The sequence below is a fragment of the Canis aureus genome, chromosome 4 (genome assembly GCF_053574225.1).
Source record: "Canis aureus isolate CA01 chromosome 4, VMU_Caureus_v.1.0, whole genome shotgun sequence".
NCBI lineage: Eukaryota > Metazoa > Chordata > Mammalia > Carnivora > Canidae > Canis > Canis aureus.
The window spans coordinates 82,435,424-82,452,596 of NC_135614.1; the positions used below are offsets into that span (position 1 = coordinate 82,435,424).

At 33.6% G+C, this 17,173-nt stretch overlaps 1 long non-coding RNA gene across 2 annotated transcripts in view; it reads left to right on the forward strand.

The window, feature by feature from the left end:
- The window catches only part of LOC144313062 (uncharacterized), a 186,222-nt gene extending 170,749 nt beyond the window's left edge, over window positions 1–15,473 (forward strand). Inside the window, exon 8 of one of the 2 annotated variants that reach the window (XR_013378769.1) lies at window positions 15,327–15,473. This is a non-coding gene — a long non-coding RNA (uncharacterized LOC144313062). The remainder of the gene's footprint in view (window positions 1–15,326) is intronic. The other variant, XR_013378780.1, reaches the window with a different exon arrangement.
- The last annotated feature ends 1,700 nt before the right edge of the window (window positions 15,474–17,173 follow it).

Genomic DNA, 17,173 nt, shown 5'->3' on the forward strand with positions numbered 1-17,173 from the left:
TCTGCTGTTGTGCCAGAATGCAGACTCAAAAACAATCTGTGTTATCAGTGTGCAGGCTCGGTTGAAATTTGTGTGCCCCCCTCAACCCCAGGTGACCTCTTAGAGAAGTAAAGGGTGTCCTGTCCCTATTAAATATTACAGAAGTGTCAAAATTACAGGGTATAAACTTTATGACTTTTGGACATATGCCCTATTTTCATTAAAATTACAAAATCAAAATTTCTCGTCAGGATGTAGAATATAAACAGCACATGGAACAACTTGCTGGAGCAGTTTGGGTAGAAGTTGCAGTGGTCTGCCATGATTAGGGGGTAATATGCTTTACTGTGTGTCTTTGGCTTATGATAACCAATGGAGGTCTCTTAGCCCATGTAGCTCTTAAATACTTTAATTCACTACTTTCAGGGTAGAGTGTATTTCTTTTTTTTTTTCTATGTCTATTGCCAGTCATCCCTCCTTTAATATGTTTAAGTTATGCTGGAATTCTAAGTTGCTACAAACTTGTACCTGGCTTGTGACCTTGACCTTGTGCTTGACGTTTCATCTGTCTGGAATGTCTTGTGTCTGGTTGTCTAGTTCAACACACAAATGAATCCTTCTTTGTATTGAGATCTTAACTCAAACACCATCTCCACATCAAGACTTTCTCTAGTCACTCAATCTGACTTAAATTCCTGGCTCCAAAAAACAGCTACTCCAGTTTTATTATTTTTAATTTTTTATCACTCTCTGAAAATTTATAATTAATGCATGTTTTACTGGTGTATTTTGTTTCCCACCACTAGAATACAATCTAGTTAGAAGCAAGACCTCGTCTCCCTCAACACTGGTTAATGCCTATATTAAAACACACATAGTAAGAGAAATATTAAGAGAATTTTTGCATCAATATTTGTCAAATGACTAATAGAATGATTTTAAGCAGTGAAATTTCAGAACAATTTTAAGGGTCTGAGTTTATTCATCTAGGGATTTTTTTTTTAAAGTTTCAAATTTCCTTGTCATCTCTCTAATACAGGTCTGAGGGACACATCAGAGAAGCAAAATGAATGGTCAGTACTGGATAGTTCAGAATTACCTGAGTAAATTATGAATATTAAACAACAATGATTACCCAATTCCATTGACCTCCCCCATGATTCCTCTTATTATACAGAAATTGAAATTATGAAATTTAATTATCAACCACTACAAGCATCTACATTAGGTTATAATCAGGAGCGAGAGAGTGATTAGAGCATGTACTCACTTCTTTCAGGAGATTTTCCTGTGAGCTTTATTTGCCACTTTTGTAGTATTTTAAAGATATTAAATGCAATTTATTGCGGTATATAGTCCTACTCATTATATTCCTTTCAATAATTTATACAGTCTGGCTTTGCCATCATGTGATACATATCAATGTAGTTTTTTGCTTCATTAAAAAATGTTTCTACCCCAGATAAACATTACTTCATTGATTATGTTTCTTTTTCTCTGTAACAATGCCTTTATTTGTCTACAAACACAGATAACCAGTTCAAAATAATCCATGCCCACCCTTCAATTTTTTTAACTATTAAGTATAAATCTTAATTATTTTTCCACATTGTCATTTATTTGTTGATTTTATCTTCTTACTGATTTTCCATCATGATTAAGTCAAGATGTGTTGATTCTTCCTTTTTTCCCCCCACAAACATGATTTTCAGGATGCCAGACACAAGAAACAATATAAGAAATAAGACTTTTTGCCTTTTGTGCTTAAATAAAGCAATATTTAGTCACCTATTTCAGTTCTAAGACAAGATATATACTATTTTCAAGAAATATGACAAATGTTTCTGAAAAAAACTAGCAGGTTTAGACTGATAAGTGTAGAAGTGATTGTCATGTAAGAATTTATTATAATCTAATTGTTTATTACATTGCCATGCAGTTTGAAATGTAGAGCTATAGGTAAAAGGGCAAAAGCACCACATATTTAATATCATTTTAGGCTTCAAATTTAACATGGAGAAATATAACATTTTGAATTTTTTTTTTTAATTTCGTGGAGACAAATCAATGGGCTGCAGTCAACAAAGATATACTTAAAAAAAATAAAAAAGTAAAAGCTTTCCCTTCAGGGGCTAGAAATCATTACACAATTTTTATAAAAAGTCTATTCCATAAAAGTAATTACATTTTAATAATAATAATATAAAAATAAAGTTATCAAGAATTTTATCTTAATTTCCTTAATGAATTAAACAACCAGTACACCAAGGAGATAATCAACATTAGGTTATTAATGAATAATATCTCATCAATTGCTTATGTAATTGCTAATAAGACATCATGTGTGCTACTTATTTGCTTCCCAGTCTATGATGAGTACAATAAAAGAAATTAAGATTATATACTGCATAGCTGACGTGAAATTAAGTTTATTAAAATTGTGTCTACATAAATGTTTATGACTAATTTGTTATTTTCATTATTTTTAGTAGCATCACCTATTCACTAGCATGAATCATTCAATGTGTTAAACATATTTTTTTTCACTAAATTTTAATTCACTTACTACTCCTTTTCAATAAAGAGATGAAGAACTGCTGGGTTGCTCAGCGGTTGAACATCTGTCTTCAGCTCCAGGATCCCTGGAGTCCTGGGATTGAGTCCCATATTGGGCTCCCTGCATGGAGCCTGCTTCTCCCTCTGCCTGTGTCTCTGCCTCTCTCTCCCTGTGTCTCTCATGAATAAATAAATAAAAATCTTAAAAAAAAAGAGATGGAGAATAATAATTTTATATTACTTAGAATGCTAAGTCTATTGAATATCATCTCAATCATTACAAATAATTTTATGACTTCTGTAAGTTGTAGACATAGAAATATAACATATAATATATACATATATAATTGAATCATTGGGCTATATAAATAAGTTGGGCTATAGAAAAAAATATTTTTGCATACTCATTTTGAGAGCCTACATGTAAATATAGAGTGAATTATGTCATCCTCCCAAATTCATATGTTGAAGACCTAACCACCAATGTGATTGTATTTGGAAATAAGACTTGTTGTAAGTACTTAAAGTTAAAATAAGCTCATAAAAAATGAGATCTTGAAATAATAGGACTTGTGTCCTTGTAAGAGGAGGGGATAATGTCAGATCTCTCTCTTTCTCTCTCTCTCTCTCTGTGCTTGTACAGAGAAAAGGCTATGTAAGAACATAGTTAAAAGGCGGCCCTCTGTAAGCCTAAAGAGAGAGGCCTCAGCATAAACCAGTACTGCCAACACCTTAGACTTCCAGCCTCTAGAATTGTGAGAAAATAAATTTCTGTTGTTTAAGCCATCTAGTTTGTGGTATTTTGTTGACAGCCCAAAATGACAATACAGAAACACTTCTATATGAAAAGAAAGAGTATATACAAAAATTGAAATCTAAAAGAAACATAACGTTTTGAAAAAAAAAAAATTAACATGGATACCACTGTCCACAGTCTCATTTAGGAGCCTGCTGCCAAGAGGGCGATGGTAGTGAGCAGCCCTCATTCCTAGCAATGGGAATGGGAAAAAAAATGTTGAAGGATTAATGATTAGATTTATGCCTCTAAGTGCTTCATATAGTGCCCCTAGGATCATTAAAATGGGCACCAAGTATTCCACTTTATTTTTTATTTTCACAATTCCTATCAAAGCATTTTATAGTTATTCAATATATAGTTGGGCATTAATTGAAGTTGGTAAAATGAAATATTATATATCTTGTGTAATGCATCTTGGTTAAGTAATCTAAAATTCTCTGGGTTTTTATGGCAGTGTTATAGAAGAACACGCAAAGACATAGTACTCTCTGTTAATATATTGGTAGCATTAAATAACTAGATTAAAAATCAGGTTTAAAAGACTGTTGCCTGAAATCAACCAGGAATATGCTAACCCTTTGCATAATCAAAGAGATGTTTACCATAAACAGAAAATCAAAACATAAAGTAAGAGAAAAAAATTGAGATAAACTGAAATGATAATAAGTAGAAACTATTTCATAAAGAACTGAGAATTGGCCAGATAAAACATATAAATATAACATTGTTTTTACATTGCTAAATGTTAAAAAGATTAAAATCCTGTTTTTATACTAAAATTTAGTGTTTCCCTGTTCCTTAACCCTGGCCATCTTTACACCAGAATAACTGTAAAAGCATAGATAGCAAATAAGCTGCATTATATCTCTGGAAGAAAACATCATCTCTATAACTGATTTATAGACAGAAATCACCTCAATATTAGAAGAAGGATAAATCTAGATGTATTAATAACTTTAATCAAAAATACAAAAATGAACTTTCAGTCTCAAATTCCTTATTCTACTCCTTGTGTAATCCTTCAAGGGTCAATTAGCCTTTTATGATGTGTTATTTTCAGTTGTAAAATACAAAAAAGAATTAGTCACACCTCAGAATTATTGTAAGGATTAAATGAAAAAATATGTAAAATATTGCACTGTCCAATATTTCACATAATTCCTGAAGCCCATGCACACACACAGATGCTTTTGTAAGCAAAAGTAATATAAAAGAGGAAAACAATGTTATTGCAATCTAAGTGATAGAAAACTGAATGTTATATCTGATGGTAGATTAGAATCTAACTGAGCGTTGAATTTATTCCAGGGTGATTTTTGGTTCATCTTTTTCTTAGAATTTAGAATTTAACATTTTGATTCTTCACCACAGTGAGAAGAAATGAGAAAATGAAATCTCAGGGGAAACTCCTCTTTGATTCCCTGCTTCAGATCTTTTCTCTGTGTTTGGAATCTATATCGAATATTCTTCCTTTGATCTCTGCCTGAAAAGGCCACTGACAACAGATATAAACTTTGGAATGAAAAGTCCTCGATGGACATACACAAGAGAAAAGTTTAAAATTGAGTGTAATAAGGATATTCCAGTTGAGTATAATAAGGATATTCCAGGTATATTACAACTATGCTGAATTCAGTTAATATTTTTTAAGTAACTGATTGCTCAAATATTAATAATGGGTCTACTTGTCGATCTTTCTGTTCTCATTATACAAAATTATAGTAGTTTTATAATGCTACAAAAATGCTACCCAAGGATTAAAGCTAAAAAATAAAGGAGACACCTAATAGAGAGCACTAGAAGTACCTACAACAACAACAACAAAAGCCTTCAAATATATGATAGAAAAAGTGAAAAACCGTGGGACGTCTGAGTGGCTTAGTTGGTTAAACTTCTGCCATCAGCTCAGGTCATTGGCCCAAGGTTCCAGGAATCGAGCACCAAGTCAGGATCCCCGCTCAGTGGGGAGTCTGCTTCTCCCACTTCTGCTGCTCTCCCTGCTTGTGCTCTTTCTCTCTCTCCTCTCTCTCTCTCTCTCAAAGAGACAAATAAAATCTTTAAAAAAAGTAAAAAAAAAAAAAAAAAGAAAAGTAAAAAAAAAATCTAATTTAAAATGAGTCAAAATTATAAGGACAAAATCCACATAAGATGGTAAAAATATCCAATTAATATGTGAAAAGAATATTTACTTAATTACTAGTCTAAGAAAAGCTTATCAAAAGGATAATGAGTTAAGGTGGTATCTCTGGATAACCTTAGAATAGAGCTGGTCATCAGAAAGATTAAATGATTAGAATTGAAGCTTTCAGCTCTACCCACAGACCTCTGGGAAGGAAAAAGGGGTGGGGGTAGAGATTGAGCTCTATAAAAACCCTTGAAAAATGAGATTTGATATGTTTCCAGGTTGGGAAACATGTGGAGGTTTGGGGAGGGTGGTGTGCCTAGAGAGGACATGAAAGCTCCGTGTTTCTCCCATACCTTGCCCTATGAGTCTTTTCCATCTGGCTATTCTTGAGTTATATCTTTTTATAATACATTGCTAAATGTGAGTAAATATTCCTGTGAGTTTTATGAATGATTCTAGTGAATTGTTGAGCCTGAGAAAGAGAGTCGTGGAAATCTTAATTTATAACGGGTTGTTCAGAAGTGTAGATGGCAATCTGGACTTGCAGTTGGTGTCTGAAGGCAAGGTTTGTTGGACTGAGCCCTTATCCTATGGGATCAGCTAGAAAGTGTCATGATTGAGTTAAATTTGTAAGACAGCAGTTGGTGTCCACTGAGTATTGGAACATTGCTCCATATGGGAAATCCACACATTTGGAATATAGAAATATTCTGTGAGTAAAGTAAGAAACAGAGGGTTTGTTTGTTTTCCTTTTACGCTACTCCATGAGAAATTGTAAAGAGGCTTAACAGTTGTTATACATTTGCTAGTTTTAACTGAACATAACAACAGAAATATTAAAAATCGTGACTATATGTGGCAGGATTAGGTGATTTTTTTTTCTTGATTTTTCCTATTAGTATTTTTAAATTAATGATTATTTGTTTTCACTGTCTTTCTGTCCCTCCTCTCTTTCTTTCCTTTTCTCTTTCTTTTTTGTATCATTAATACTTTGTAAGAACTAGGATGTTACCTGGCAAGATGGTGTGTCTAAACATAGAGTATCTATGTCTAAATATCTCTCCATGGATAGCCATTAACATGGTTATCTTTCTCCATACCAAGTATTAGCAAAGATAACTATGTATGTCATATCAAAACTGAATTTACATCAGAATTAAAGAAGAGTCGCTTAAATTAGTATTCATTCAAACTGTGACTTCTTACAAAACTTGGGAATAAATGAATTTTCCTGGAAAACCAACAACACAAAATTCTCTAAAGGCCATAACCAGCAACCATGACCCTTGTATTTGTGAATGTATGTATTTCTGATGATATAAAGTGACTTCTCATCTCTGACAAAACTGACACCTAATTGAAACCATTGAACGTAGGAAAGAATATATGTCATTTACCTTTCTTATTTTTAGATATCTCAATCAACCTGGAAAGAGCAAGGAGGTATACAACATAAGAAATGACAAGGAGATATACAACATAAGAAATGATAATTACAAGTCATGTTCTTTAACGACATGTAAAGGAAAGGAAAATGCTCATGACATTTGGTTAAATAAAATAAATATAAAAAGTGATGCCTACACACAGTGGACATTAATTACTGTGAAAATGTGGGGAAAAATGAACCAGAAAACATAAATTCCAACAAAAATTGCTAAAAAGAGTTAAGCAGGTGTTTCACAGAATAATAATCACTTATGTTAATAAGCATATGAAAAAAATATTTATTTTTAGTCGGAAATGAACACATGTGCCTTTCGACTAGGAGTATTGAAATACAATGTGTTGATAGTTGTATTGTTCTCAATGATAGATATTTTAAATAAGTAGAAAGCTTACCTATGGGAAAGTGAAAAATGAATAATGGTATATTCATACCTTAGAATATTATAAAACAATTAACAATGAATTTTAATTACTGACATAATAAAATATTAATTATAATGTAAGAGAATAAATATCTTAAAATATACTATGATGCATTTTTTATGAAATTAAAAGAAGTAACAGAGAGAGAATGTAGACTTAAGTTAACTGGAATTGTGGGTAGTAATAAGTATGGCTGGAAACAGGCACAGGTTTCTATTTGCTATGGTATTGCTATTATAAATTGAATTCTGGGGGTGCCTGGGAGGCTCAGTCAGTTAAGTATCAGACTCTTGGTTTCTGCTGAGGTCATGGTCTCAGGGTTGTGGGACAGAGCTGCCCATTGGGCTCTGCACTCAGTGGGCGTCTGCTTGAGATTCTCTCCCTGACTCTCCCTGTCTCCCTGCTCATGCTCTCTTGCTGTCTCTCTAAAATAATTAAATATAGATTTAAAAAAAATAATTCGGGCAATGGCTACCCAACTTTGTTTTTTAAACTAAAATTCACTGGATTGTTACCTGAGTGAATTATTATGCTATGTAAATTACATCTCAATAAAGTTACTAAAAACAACAATAATGACAAAAGCATTTACCACCAAAAACATATTTACCACCAAAAACATTTATGATGCATAAAAAGTGGAACTATAAAAATAGAAAATATGTAGAATGATAAAGTATTTAGAATGATGGTTCACTAGATATTATTAAATGTATTATATTTATTTGGATATAAACATGTTCTTGTTAGTGATATATTAACTTATCATTATAGTCTGTCATTTTGTCTGTTTCCTATTCTTCAGAGGAACGCATAAAAAAGGCATCTCAAAAATGTTAGTTGCCATGAAGTGTAGAATATTATAAATATTGACAACTTTTTTCTATTTAAAAGGTAAGAGTGTTTGTTGAGCAAATATCTGTTGAAAGACATTTCATCAGATCTTTACTTAAAGATGAGAGAGTAACCAACCTGTTACTATTGCTACCTAATCCTACAGGATAGGGAGATGAATTTCTACAGGTTTTGTTTGTCTGTTTTGGTCATTGAAATAATATGAAACTCAAAGCATGACTTCTCTTTATTGAGTAAAGGGATTGGCATAGATGTAAGTCATATGGCATTGAAAGAAACCAGATGAACCCTGAATCAGCTTTTGTTACCTTCCTAACTTGGTTATTCCCAATGACCTGGCATATAGGATTGTTTTGATAATTGGCAATTTCACTTGTTCACTTATTCACTACTCTGCTTTTTTTCCTCCCAGGATACAAATTTTCAGATAAATATCTTATCATAGGATCAACAAGTAAATGGAAGATTATCCCATTCTATACTGTTATGTTTTATTGACTTAACACTATATTCGTATTTCCTTCCATGTGAACGTATTAGAAGAAAAAATAGACAACATATAGTGTATTAGTGTCATGGCAATCATCACAGAAAAATTCTGAAAAAGCAGGTCTTTTGTAAATGATCCTCAAAGTTTGCGTAAACATTGTTAGCCTCTACATGAAATTACCACATATCCCTTGAACAAAAAAAACCTGAGACAATATGGAGTAGATTTTGAAATCAATTTCTCTGTTAAAAAGCACAAAAGATGAGGCAGAATGAGAAGAATGAGACATATAGTTTGACTTTGTGAGGTATGTACTGTCTAGTTAGATTATTCCTCAATTTCCGAAGCACAGAAGGTAGTAGGAAGAGAAGGCACTTGCAAGTGGGCGTGTTAAATGAAATAAGAAACAAGGCATCCTTGTTCTGCTTCTGCTCTGCTTCTGTTCATGCCTCAGTGAAACTTTACAGAGTTAATGTTAGGCTTTTTCCAATAAGAATAGAAAACGTTTCTTCCATGCAGAGGATGGTTAGAGCAACTGAACATTTTCCCTATAATAATCTCCAGACTGAAAAGAGAGAGCTCAGTTGGAAGTTGTATTCTTTCTATCACAAACCTATGAGGCAAAGGGAATGTGGCATTCTGCTTCACAATTATATAATTATCTGCTTTAAGAGTTTGGGTGTTAAGAGTACTTAATTTGAATAGGCGATGACTCAGGTTAGGGAGGATTAGAATAAGCTGACCCTGTTAGTAGTGCAGTTGGCGTCTAAAGTCTTTCTTTCCGTTGGCTGTCTTGGAGGCTTGGAGAAATAGATAACTCGTGACACATGAGTTTGTTTTAACAAAGTGCTAGGAATATATTTTCAGCAGCACTAGGAGCCACTGAGCTGGCAGTTATTCACTGAGAATAGTTTCTTAACTGTATCCAGATTCTTACAGGAAACTAGTGGTTGCAGTGCTGCCAGATTGAGGGAAGCCTTGTATTAAGGATAATCAAAACAATTATATTTCCAAATATATCAAACTAAACTTACATTTATATTGTATTATAAGCCCTACTTCCTCTTCTAATATCAGAGTTGGGATGCAATATCTTTCCTAGATCTCTGTTCCCAGACTATCCTGCATATATAGTCTATCACATGAGCGGTCAGATTGCAACCAAGTAACCATGCACCATCTGCAGTAGGTCTTACCAGTTCAAGGTCTAGGACAAAGTAGGAAATAATTGTCTTCAATAGGACTTAACATAAACCCTACTATTTAGCCTAGGGAAAAAAAATACCCTCTCTGACTCTGGTTGTCTGGCTCAGGAAGAAAAAAAAAAAAAAAGATCATGGTCCACTTAATCCTAACAAAAATCAATCTGAGGGTCACCAGAAAAAAATGGTTTTGGTGTACCAGCATTAATAATTCATCTTAGGTAGTTAAGCACAGAAACTTCCTAAATGTCTCTATGCCTGGGAAATGGCCTGTAACTTTTCAAGATTATGGATGCTATGTCCTTCAAAGATTCATTGGGATGCCTATTAAGACTTCTGTGTCCAACAGCACTGCTCAGTGGAACATTATGACAATCCAATATAGATTCCCCAAAGGTTCAGATCATAAAGCAAAAGATGTATATGCATATATATCTATGTGTGTGTGTGTGTGTGTGTGTGTGTACACATATATATTGAAGGATTCAATTCAGTCAATCTGCTGAGGTAAAAGAGAGGAAATATGAGATCAGTAATGTAAGAAGGTAGTTTTTATTTTTGACATAGTCTTCAAGACCCACTATAACAGTGAGGATCAAGCTTTTTTATATTATTTTTGTTGTCCATCTCCTCTTGTATATCTTGCTACGTTATGTGAACTATTGTGATGATACATAATGATTTAGATTTCAAGTTAATGGAGATAAATTTACTTTTTGAAGCAGATTTATATAGACTAACAGTATCAACTATCTTTTTGACAAAGACACTCAACAAACTAGGAGTGGAAGGGAACTTCTTCAATCTTATAAAAGACATCTAAAGAATACATACAGCAAATGGCATACTTGATGATGAAGACTGAATTTCCTCTTAAAATCAGGGATAAAACAAGGATTCTTCTACCACCACTTCTATTTAGCATTTTACTAGAAGTTATATCCAGGGCAGTTAGACAATGAATAAATGAATGAATGGATGAATGAATTGTATCCAGTTCGGAAAGAAGCAAAATTCTATTTGTAAATTGCATGATCTTGCATGCAGAAAATCCTAAGAAGTACTCTAAAAATCTATTAGAACTAATAAACAAGTTCAACAAGATGCTAGAATATGATGTCAATATACCAAAACAAGTTTTATGCCCATACACTAAAAAGGAATATTCCGAAAATGAAATAAACAAAATAATTTCTTTATAATTATATCTTTAAAAATACTCAGGGATATATTTAGCTAAAAAAAAAAAAAGCAAAACCTATACTTTGAAAACTCCAAAGCATTGTTAGCAAAAATTTTAAAAGATCTAAGTAAATGAAGACACCCCATGTTCATCAATAAGAAAACATGATATAAGATGGTTATACTCCTTAAAATGATCCACAAATTCAAAACAATCCCAATAAAAGTGAAGTTGACATTTTTTGCAGCAATTGACAAGATGATTTTAAAGTTCTAGAGAAATTCAGAGACCAATAATAGCAACACTATTTTAAAAATAAAGAACAAACAACGTTAGACTCACATGTCCTAATTTTCAAGCCTACTTCAAATCTAGAGTAAAGAAGCCCGTGAATTTATCTCAAAAATGTAAATATATAGTTCAATGGAACAGGATTGAAGTCCAGAAATAAGCCCTTATATTTACGGCCAATTTATTTATAGCTAAACAATAAAAAAGACAGGTCAATTTTGAAATACAGCAAAGGATTTGGATAGTATGTTTTTAAAGAATATATATAAATGACCAAGAAACAAGAGAAAAGATGCCAAATATATTTAGTAATCAGGGATAATGCAAATCAAAATCACAATGATATATCAATTTACACCCACTACGATGACCAAAATTAAAGATAGACAAAAACAATGCCTATGAGAATGTGGAAAATTTGAACTCCTATACCTTGCTGGATTGCACAATGGTGCAGACACTTTGGAAAACAGTTCAGGAATCCCTTCAAAATAATGATAGAAGTACTGTCTGTCTCAGTAATTCTATCCCTAACTATATACTCAAGAGAAATAAAAATGAATGTAGACACAAAAATAAATGTACACAATTGCATGATTCCTAATATCAAAATAATGGAAACAACCCAAATGTCCACCCAATGTGGTATATCCATACAATGTTGTATCATTTAGCAATAAATATGAAGTATTGATACATCCACGATATGGAAGTACTTTGAAAACATTACATAAGGTGAAAGAATCCAATCACCCAAAATCACATTGTGTGATCCATTTGTGTAATGGATTCACAAATAAGCAATTCTATAGAGTTGGAGATTAGATCAGTGGTGATCCAGGACTAGGGGAAGAAAAGGGTAGAATGGATTTGTTTGGGGTGTGATGAAAATATCCTAAAACTATGTTGTGGTAATGTTTGCACAATTATTGACTTGTACAATTTAAATGGGTGAATTCTGCAGTATATTAACTATATCTCAGTAAAGCTGTTATTAAAAAAATAAACCTACCTAATAGTTACATCTGCTTAGAAGTCTCAGGGGCATCTCAGACTGAACCTGTGAAGTTCTCTCTAAATCTGCAAGTAGCAGGCACTATAATATCCTCCCCAAATGGCCACATACTAGTCCTTGAAACCTGTGAACATGTTATATGGAAAAAGGAACTTTGCAGAGATGATGAAGATTAAGGATTTTAAGATGGGGACAGCATCTTGGCTCATGCAGGTGGTTACAACATAATCCTATGAGTCCTTAAGAACTAAGAACCTTTCCTGCCTGAGGTCAAATTAAAAGAATGATTAGAAATTTACAACACTGTTGCTTTAGGTGTAGCAATAGTCATAGTGATATGCAGGTCATAGTGAAAAGAAGAAATGCATAACTATTACATTTCCGTAATTCACAGGTTTGAAGTTTAGCTCATCGAAAACGATTATAGGAAGAACTTTGAGTTATCTGAAGCCTCAGTTTTTAATTTTAAATGGTAAAAGTAACATCTGTTTCATTGAGTTGTTTTGACAAATGAATGAGACAACATGGGATGCCTTTGTGGCTCAGCAGTTCAGCATCTGTCTTTAGCTCAGATCATGATCCCAAAGTCCTGGGATCAAATCCCACAACAGGCTCCCAGCAGAGAGCCTGCTTCTCCCTTTGCCTGTGTCTCTGCTTCTCTCTCTGTGTGTGTCTCTCATGAATAAATAAATAAAATCTTTAGGGACATCTGGGTGGCTCAATGGTTGAGCATCTACCTTTGGCTTAGGCTGTGATCCCAGGGTCCTGGGATCGAGTCCCGCATTGAGCTCCTTGCATGGAGCCTGCTTCTCCCTCTGCCTGTGTCTCTGCCTCTCTCTGTGTGTCTCTCATGAATAAATAAAGAAAATGTTTTTTAGAAATTAGACAACATATATAAAGCATGTAGTAATTTTTCCAACCCATGATATACACCTAGAAATGCTCATTTCTATCAATTACAAGGAAGAAAAATGGGTGAAAATGGTCTTCTGGGGCAAGGAAACAGATTCTCCTATAGGGTCTCCAGAAAAAAAAAAAAAATACAGCTTAATCAACAGCTTGATTTTAGCCCAGTGAGGCTCACGTAAATCCTCTGACCTATAGCATTGTAAGAGAATTAATTAATGTGTTTGTAAGCAAATAAGTTTATGGTACTTTGTTGTAGCAGAAGGAAAAAATAATTAACAAAACCTAATACTAGGGATCCCTGGGTGGCGCAGCGGTTTAGCGCCTGCCTTTGGCCCAGGGCGCGATCCTGGAGACCCGGGATCGAATCCCACGTCGGGCTCCCGGTGCATGGAGCCTGCTTCTCCCTCTGACTGTGTCTCTGCCTCTCTCTCTCTCTCTCTCTCTCTCTCTCCCTCTCTGTGTAACTATCATAAATAAATAAATAAAAATTTTTAAAAAAACACCTAATACTATTCACAGTTTTTACATCACAGTTAAAAAGACCACAATCCATCTGTATCTAAAACTGGAAAATTAGAGACCTTCTTCCTTTTCTCTTTTCATCCTGCTTGCTTACTTAGATCTCAAAACTATCCAGGTATTACTATGTATAATACCAAAATTTTGGTCACATTTACTATTATTTTATCTCCAAAATCAGTGGTCAACAAACATTTTCTATTAACACCCACATAATAAATATCTTAGGCTTTATGAATCATAGGGTCTGTGTGGCAATTACTGAATTTTGCCATTATAGTGAGAAAGTGTTACAAAAACCAGGATGGTTGCATCCCCAATAAAAGTTTATTCACAAAAATAGGCAGTGAAATTTATGTTTGCACAAAAACTGGCACACACGTTTATAGCAGCTTTATTCATAATTGCAAAAACATAGAAGGGAACAAGATATCCTTCAGTAGATGAATAGAAAAATAGGCATGACACTTTCTGACAATGGAACGATATTCAGGACTAAAAATTAATGAGCTATAAAGCCGTGAAAAGACATGGAGGAAACTTAAGTGTATATTACAAAGTAAAAGAAGGCAATCTGGCAAGGCTGTGTGACCATATTATTCCAAATATCAAATATTCTGTAAAGGACAAAATTATGAAGACAGAAAAATGATCCGTGGTTAGCAGGGGTTGGGGAAGGGAGGGCAGAGCACAGTGAAAGTACTCGGCATAACACTATAGTGATGGATATATTTCATTTATGCACATACCCCATAGAATGTACAACACCAAGAGTTGAGCATAATAAGGTCAAGTATGGACTTTAGGTGGTAATGACATGTCAATGTAAGTTCATCACTTGTAACAAATGTATCACTTTGGTGGGCAATACTAATAATAGGAAGATCTACATGTGTAGGGGTTTGGGGTATATGGGAAATCTCTGTACCTTCCTTTCAAGTTTCCTGTGAATCTAAAAATGCTCTAAAAATAAGGTCTATTAAATCCTTGAACAAAACAAAGCAAGTCGTGCATCAGATTTGGCATGCAGGCCATCATTTGATTAGTCTTGGACTATACTACAGTACTCTATCATTGGTTCTGCACAGAATTGCAAAGTTTTGTTTATAGATATAAATCTAATAATGGCCGCTCCTTGCTGTGGAAATACTCAGTATTTTCAGATATACCAAAGTAGGCAAGATACAGCCTCTTCCACTTCTACTCTATCTCCAACCTACTGTCATTTCATCCCAGTTTCTGGTTATGTTGAATGCAAACTGGTTTCTTCCAGTCCTTTCCTGATGCAGGATTTTTTCCTCCTGCCATCTTCTATCCCACATATACTTTCCTCACATTGGAATCTCTTGCTTCAGTCTTATTTAGCAGCTTAAATTGTATTAGAGAGGTTGTCCCTTTACAATTAAGTCCAAATGTGATCTTCCCTGATATTTGTTTTCTCAAAAAGCTGCTTCCTCCATGATGCACTGCATGAAATATTACCATTTGTTTGTTTTTCACTCCTTTTTTTTTTCTTTTTCACCACTGAAAGATAAGGTGCAAGAAGAAAGAGATTGTGACTGATTTTACTCCCCTTCACATTTCCAGTGTTGAGTACAAGGTCAGTAAGCATTTGTTGAATGCACGAGCGAATGAATGAGCTTCACAGTTAAAAGATGACAGGCTGAGTGTCATAATATGCTGAGGACTGACAACTAGGTGGTAGGAATATCTCCAGAACTCCAGCAAACATATCTGAGTTAAGGTAAAACTCTTAGATCTATCATCACTACAGAAATCATTTGCTCTCCCTCTGTCATGTAATATGAATTGTTTCAGTCTTCTGAGAAAGAATACTAGAATAAACTTGAAACATCGCAATAGTGCAAGATTTGGGGCATTTATTTGTTCTTTGGTTATTTTTCTTTATTTGTTATGTAACTAAGGATCAGAAAAAGCCATTTTGGCTCAAGGTGTCATGGGAAGGAGGGATCTGTGCTAAGAAGAAGGTGGCAGAGATGAGAGATTGGTCACACTGAAGGATTAATCAAATAAATAAAGTTGAAAAAAAGAAACAAAACAGATTTTTCAGTGTCAGAGAATGAGTTACAACATAGAATGTGAATAAACAAGTATGAACATTGATATTGGATTGAAATTAGATGTATTGATAATGAAATAATGATTTCCAATATATAGAAATAAGTATGTAAAAGTATCTAATGTGTGTATATATGTAGATACTTAAAAATGTAGGTTTCATATATATTATATATATGTTATGTATATACATATACATACACAAATACATTATTATTTATCTCTATCTATCATCTATATATCTATTTATCATCTATCAAGACAGAGGATGAGCACCTGAGGGAAACAGTGAGGACATCCAGTGCCCAGATTGTGGTTGTCCAGTCTCATTCTTCATTGAAAAGAATCAGGGCATTTTGAGATAGAGCTGACTCCAGGGCTGGAATAAGAAATTAAGAGATGATCCTGCCAAAAAAAAAAAAAAAAAAAAAGGGAAAGAAAGGAAATAAGAATAATGGAGCGCCTTGAAAGGCCAAATTGTTGACAATGTGACCATGAAAATAATGATTAAACTGAAGGGATTATACCCTAATGAGCAAACAAGAAAACTAAGTGAGCCCATGTTGATACAAATAAATAAATTCATTTATTGAAATATTAATTAGATATGAGCTATATACATAGTTTCAAAGAACCTCACTGCAAAACACTTGAGAAAAATTGGTGGAGAGGATCTTTCTAGTTGAGCAGCTTGGCAGACCCTATTTTAATCAATCAGTGGTCAATGGGATTATCATCAGGATAAGACAAGTGCACACATTACATGAGGAGATACAATGAAAACACAGATTCACTTTGCTATAGTCCCACAAAAGAAGCATACCTTGAATTTAAGCATGAGGAAAAAAAAAAAAAACTGAGGGATGTTCTACAAAGTGACTTGAAATCATCAGTGTCAAGATCTTGTAAATCAAAGCAAAAGGAGAAACTGTTCAACACTGAAAGAGCATAAAAAGAGGTCAACTACATGGAAGCTTCATTCTGAGCTGGATCATTCTGCTATAAAGAACATTATAAGAGCAAGTGCTGAAACTTAAGTAGGGTTCAAAAATTAGGTAGTAGTGATATATCAATGTTAATATTCTGATACTGTGGTTATAATGTGGTTATGTAGGATAGTGTTCCTGTTTGTAAAAATACAAACTAAAGTAGTTTGGGAAGGAGAAGCTTATACTAATTTAAAAAGGACAGATTCCACAAGTTAGTCTTTGCATCAAGCAACATAAAATCTGGTTTTACTGCTTTATACTTTCTAATAAGTATAATTTCCAAAAGTCATTCAGTCTTCTTTGTGATTAT